A 6,590-nucleotide genomic window follows, 5' to 3' on the forward strand; every position below is an offset into this window, starting at 1 on the left:
TGCTCCCATATATATTTTCCACACCAAACTTTCACATGGACGGACATGCATTTGCCGACTTAGGACGTGATCCTATGGATATTCACGAAAGAATCGTTTTTTGCAGATGAAGGGTTTAAAAGTCGGAAGAAAATATATATGGGAGCTATAATTACAAAACTTAGCACACATCATTATCTATACTAATAAAAGAGTAAAGTGATTGACAGACTGACTGATTTAACAATTCATCAACACCCAGACGAAACGGCTGAACCTAAAATCTTGAAATTTTGGGTTAGGGTCACTCTTGGTCCAAAGGTGACAGATAAGGCTGGGTTTTTGGAAATTCGTACTAGAACGGTACGAAAAGTACTAAATAGTACTAAATGTCATATCATTTGTATTTGGCGAACCGGTAGAACTAGAACTCTAAAATTTGTATCGGTGGTCGCTGATGGATTGTAGGATAGGTGTAGCAAAGGGTTTTTGGAAATAGGAACTTTAACTATCAGAAAAGTACTAAAATGTACTTAATTTGGTACAAATTCGTAGCATGTGAATGGATAGAGCTAAAGACTTGAAATGTGGAATGCTAATTAGGGTCGAGATGTTGAGTCTATTTAAGGAGATGGTTTTGAAAGCGTGTACTCATGTATATACGGAAAGTACTATATTTGGTACAAATTTAATCTATACTAATAAAAGAGTAAAGTGATTGACTGACTGATTTAATGATTCATCAACGCCCAGACGAAACGGCTGAAGCTAGAATCTTGAAATCATGGTCCAAAGGTGACAGATAAGGCTTGGTTTTTGGAAATTCGTACTAGAACGGTACGAAAAGTACTACATGTGATACCATTTGTATTTGGGGAACCGGTGGAGCTAGAGCTATGCTTTCGGTTTGGTGGTCGTTGATGGAGTGTAGGATAGATGTACCAAAATATTTTTGGAAATTCGAACATTAACTATCCGAAAAGTACGAATATGTACTAAATTTGGTACAGTTCTGTAGCATTGGAACGGAGTGTGAATAATGGTTGAGAAGTAGGGTCCATTTAAGTAGATGGTTTTGAAAGCGTGTACTCATGTGTACGAAAAGTACTATATGGTACTATATTTGGTACAAATTTCATTTGGAGATACAAGTCGAGCTGGAATTCTGGAATTTGAAATTAAAAATACCGTCGGAGTGTAGGATTGGGATAAGAAGGTAGATTTAGAAATTTGTTACTTGTGTGTACGAAAAGTACTAAATCGTACTAAAATCGGTACTGTTTGGATTTGGGTGAACCGATAGAGCGGGAACAATGAAATTTGAAGTTAGGATCACTGTAGATGTGTGGGATTGGGGTCAGGATTCAGTTTGAGAAAATAATACTTATGTGTACTAAACAGTACTAAATTTGGTACAATTTGAATTTTAGGAGAACCAATAGAGCTAGAATCATGAAATTTGGAGTATGTAAAGGTTTGGAAACTGGTACTACTGTATACTAAATTTGGTATAATTTGAATTGTGGGCCAACCGATAGAATTGGAATCCTGAAACTTGGATTTAGGATCACTGTGGGGGTGTAGGGTTGGGGTATGTAGGAGGGTTTAGAAATTGGTACTACTATGTACTAAATTTTTAGGTGAACCGAAACTTAGTACTAAGGTGTACTAAATTTGGTACAATTTGAATTGTGGGTAAACCGATAGAGTTGGAATCCCGAAATTTTGATTTAGGATCACTGTAGAGGTGTAGAATTGGGGTATGTAGGAAGGTTTGGAAACTGGTACTACTGTGTACAATTTGAATTGTGGATGAACCGATAGAATTGGAATCCTGGAAGTTGGAGTTAGGATCACTATGGATGTGTAGGTTTGGGTTAAGTAGGACGTTTTGGAAATTGGTGCTACTATGTACTAAATTTGGTACAATTTGAATTGTGGGTGAACCGATAGAGTTGGAATCCTGAAACTTGGATTTAAATCACTGTGGAGGTGTAGATTTGAGTTAAGTAGGAAGTTTTGGAAATTCGTACTACTGTGTACTAAATTTGGCACAAATTGAATTGTGGATGAACCGATATATTTGAAATTCTGAAACTTTGATTTAGAATAACTGTGGGAATGTGGGTACTATTCTGTACTAAATTTGGTACAATTTAAATTGTGGCTGAACCATAGACTTGGAATCCTGAAATTTTAATTTGGAATCATTGTGAGGGTGCATGGTCGGGGTATGCATGAAGTTTAATTGGATTGTTGGGGTGGGTACTATTGGAAATAGTGTGTGCTAAATTTGGTACAATTTGAATTTGGGTGAACCTGTAGAGCGTGAATCATGAAATTTGGTACTAAATGGTACTCAAATTTAATTTGTGATCGAAATTACTGTGTTTAGTTTTAGCTTAGTTAGCTTAGTTTTTCTGACATATGCACTTTTCTGTGAAAATAAAATAATATATATCGAAAAAATATAAGGGAGCTATATCTAAATCTGAACCGATTTTTACGATACTTAGCACGCATCATTCCAGACTCAATTCAGTACGCGATGGCAAATCGAAAGATATATAGGGACTTTGATGATCCATTTACATAAAATCGGACGAAACCGCATATGGGAGCTATATCTAAATCACAAATTTCAATAGTGTTCGTCCTTGGGCCAAATAAACGAAGTGTACAAAATTTTATTTAAATATAAAATATTTTTTCTTATTTACACTTAATTGTTTATACCCTTCACCACCCTGTAATACAGGGTATTATGTCTTTGTTCATATGTTTGTAACAGGCAAAAGGAAACGAGATAGACCCATGGTTCCTTTTGAGAATATGCATAGAATCACTTTCTGAATCGATTTATGCATGTCCGTCTGTCCGTCCGTCCATGTATTTTTGTGAACAATGTACAGGTCGCATTTATGATCCGATTTGGATAAAATTTGGCATAGGTCACTTATTTGGCCCAAGGACGAACCCTATTGAAATTGGAGAAAATCGGTTCAGATTTAGATATAGCTCACATATATATATTTGTCCGATTTAATGTAAATGGTCCACGAAGTCCCCATATATCTTTCGATTTGCATGAAATTTGGCATAGCGTAATGAATTAGGTCTAGAATGATGTGTGATAAGTTTCCTGAAAATCGGTTCAGATTTAGATATACCAAAGTCCCTATATATATTTCGATTTGCACGAAATTTGGCATATCGTACTTAATTAAGTCTAGAATAGTGCACGTTAAGTTTCGTGAAAATCGGTTTGGATTTACATATAGCTCCTATATATCGATTTAATGTAAATGGTGTACCAAAGTCCATATATATATTTCGATTTGCACAAAATTTGGCATAGTGTACTGAAATGAGTCTGGAGTGATGTGTGTAAAGTTTCCTGAAAATCGGTTCAGATTTATATATAGCTCCTATACATTTTTTCTTCCGATTTTATGAAAATTGTGCCCTAAAGACCCAAAGTTTGACCGATTGCCACACAATTTTGCACAATAAACTGTAGTTAATATAAGTTAATCTCTGCCATTCTCATTGAAATCGGTTCAGATTTTGATATAGCTTCTACATATATATTTTCGTCAGATTTTACACAAAATTGACACAAATTTTGAACAACGTACTAAAGTTTAGAAATGTGGAAAGTTTTGAAATCGGTTCAGATTTGGATAGAGCTTCCATATATATTTTCTCCCGATGATATACAATATCAATCTTAGGAGCATCTCTGTAGCGAATTTTGCCTTTCGTTACTAGTTAAATGTCAAATTTAATGCAATATTCTTGATCAGCGTAAAATTCTTTGACGATTTAAACATGCCCGTCTGTTGTAATCACTCTTACCTTTAAACGAATCGTAAACGTATTTTTCGACCGAACTGGCTTTAATTTAGTACTTTGAGTTCTTATTGGGTAGCAAATTTTTCCACTAAAAATTATAAAAATAGGTCATTTTTTTCGGATAGCCATCATTTAAAGTTGATCCCAGTTTTCGATATTTTGGGGTTCTTGAGCGCCTTTTTCAACCGAATTCGCTGTAATTTAGTATTTTGTAGTCGCATATGATAACAAATCATTGCAAGTACCTGTCAGTATACCTATGGTAGAGGGTACCCAAAAAAATTTATATTGTATTGAAGTTGGAGATGTGTATGAAAACAAGTTCATTTTATGGTCTCCATTTCAGTTATTACAAGATTTTTGTATTAGGTTAACATCGACAAACCGTTGTTAATCAAACATTCATTTGCAAACAAATTGTGGTCAAAATATGTCAAATACAGTAATGATATAAATGTCTGACCGCTGTCTACCCAAATCAAAACATAATGAATTAAAACGGACAGGAGAAATCTTATTATGCACATTGATGTACTATTGGCGAATGGATGTTAATGACAGCTAGACAAATGATAAGCTACGAACAATTTTGATAAATTACGCATGTACTTTATTATGAATATATATACAGTCTCCGATTATTTAATTTCCGAACATAATTGTATATGGGAAGTTCATCAGGACAATGAATATGAATGTCTGCCCGCATGACATTATCTCCAAGAAAACTGGGTCTAATGAATTTGCCATGCAAGACCATACAAGAAGACCAATTTCTGCTGATTAGGGACTGCCTATATTATATCTAAATATTTTCTTTGCGTAAAAATAAGAATTTTTATACCCTTCACCACACTGTGGTACAGGGTATTATGTCTTTGTGCATATGTTTGTAACAGGCAAAAATAATCGAGATAGACCCATGCTTCCTTTTGAAAATATACATAGAATCACTTTCTAAGTCGATTTATGCATGTCCGTCCGTCTGCCTGTCCATGTTAAATTGTAAACAAAGTACAGGTCGCATTTATGATCCGAATTGGATGAAATTTGGCATAGGCCACTTATTCGGCCCAAGGACGAACCCCATTGAAATTGGGAAAAATCGGTTCAGATTTAGATATAGCTCCCATATATATATTTAACCGATTTAATGTAAACGGTCCCAATATATCTTTCGATTTGCACGACATTTGGTACAGCCTAATCATTTAGGTCTAGAATGATGTCTGCCAAGTTTCGTAAAAATCGGTTCAGATTTAGATATAGCTCCCATATATAGTTTCGTCCGATTTCATGTAAATGGTGCCTTAAAGTCCCTATATATCTTTTGATTTGCACGAAATTTGGCATAACGTACTGAATTAAGCCTAGAGTGATGTCTGCCAAGTTTCAAGAAAATCGGTCCAGAGTTAGATATAACTCCCATATATAGATTCGTCCGATTTCATGTAAATAGTGCCACAAAGTCCCTTTATATCTTTCGATTTGCACGAAATTTGGCATAACGTACTGAATTAAGCCTAGAGTGATGTCTGCCAAGTTTGATGAAAATCGGTCAAGATTTAGATATAGCTCCCATATATAGTTTCGTCCGATTTCATGTAAATGGTGCCCCAAAGTCCCAATATATCTTTCGATTTGCACGAAATTTCGCATAACGTACTGAATTAAGCCTAGAGTGATGTCTGCCAAGTTTCGAGAAAATCGGTCCAGATTTAGATATAGCTCCCATATATAGTTTCATCCGATTTCATGTAAATGATGCCCCAAAGTCCCTATATATCTTTCGATTTGCACGAAGTTTGGTACAGCCTAATCGTTTAGGTCTAGAATGATGTCTGTCAAGTTTCGTGAAAATCGGTCCAGATTTAGATAGATAGATAGATATAGTCTCTTTTATTATAGATTGATTTTAAGTAATTAACGCACCTTATATATTTTCGCGCGATTTCAAGTAAATTGGGAATCAAACTCCTCATGTTAGACAGATTGACATCAAAGTTTGCACATCGTACAAAATTGAGCATAAAATTATTTAGTTGCGTTTTCTATAATTACAGACATAGCCCAACGGATGACCTATTTATATTTGTTTGAAGTCGATTTACATACTTTATGGATAGATCTAGGTAGATTCACATTTAGATAAATATCACATATTTTATTTCATCCAATTTCATGCTAATTGTCCTGTTTAATATACCCATAGTGGTGAAGGGTATCATATGGTCGGCCCCGTCCGACTTTACTACTTTCCTTACTGGTTAGATTTCAAATTGTCAAAATTAGAAAAACCATTCCAAAACATTTCACATATTGCAACAAAGTTCTCACACATTCTTCCATAGATTTTATTTTTATAAAACAATAGTTATGCATATGAGACCTAAGGTCAATGATGTTCTTGAGGCCACACATTGTTGTTGTTGTTCCTACGTGCCCTTCCTTACACTTCTAAGAAGCTAACACTCAGCATAGGGTTTCAATCCACAACCTCTTTTACTACTACTCAATATATCAATTTCCATAACATATAAATCACACTTTACAGCAGGAGTCTGGTGTTATTCCGTCCTTTCCTTTCTTCTTTTTTAGCCACATGCCGTGCTCATCATTCATGCATTTCATTTTCGATTTTGACTTTGAATGTTTGTTGTGCTGCCCCCTTCTTTTTCTTCTTCTGCCATAGTTGAATGCCGTCTGCATTATTCTTTCAATCCTGTTAAAATCACAGCTTGAAACTAGATAAATAC

The sequence above is a fragment of the Musca vetustissima genome, unplaced genomic scaffold (genome assembly GCF_032173495.1).
Source record: "Musca vetustissima isolate MV318-11 ecotype Yass unplaced genomic scaffold, APGP_CSIRO_Mvet_v1 utg8356, whole genome shotgun sequence".
NCBI lineage: Eukaryota > Metazoa > Arthropoda > Insecta > Diptera > Muscidae > Musca > Musca vetustissima.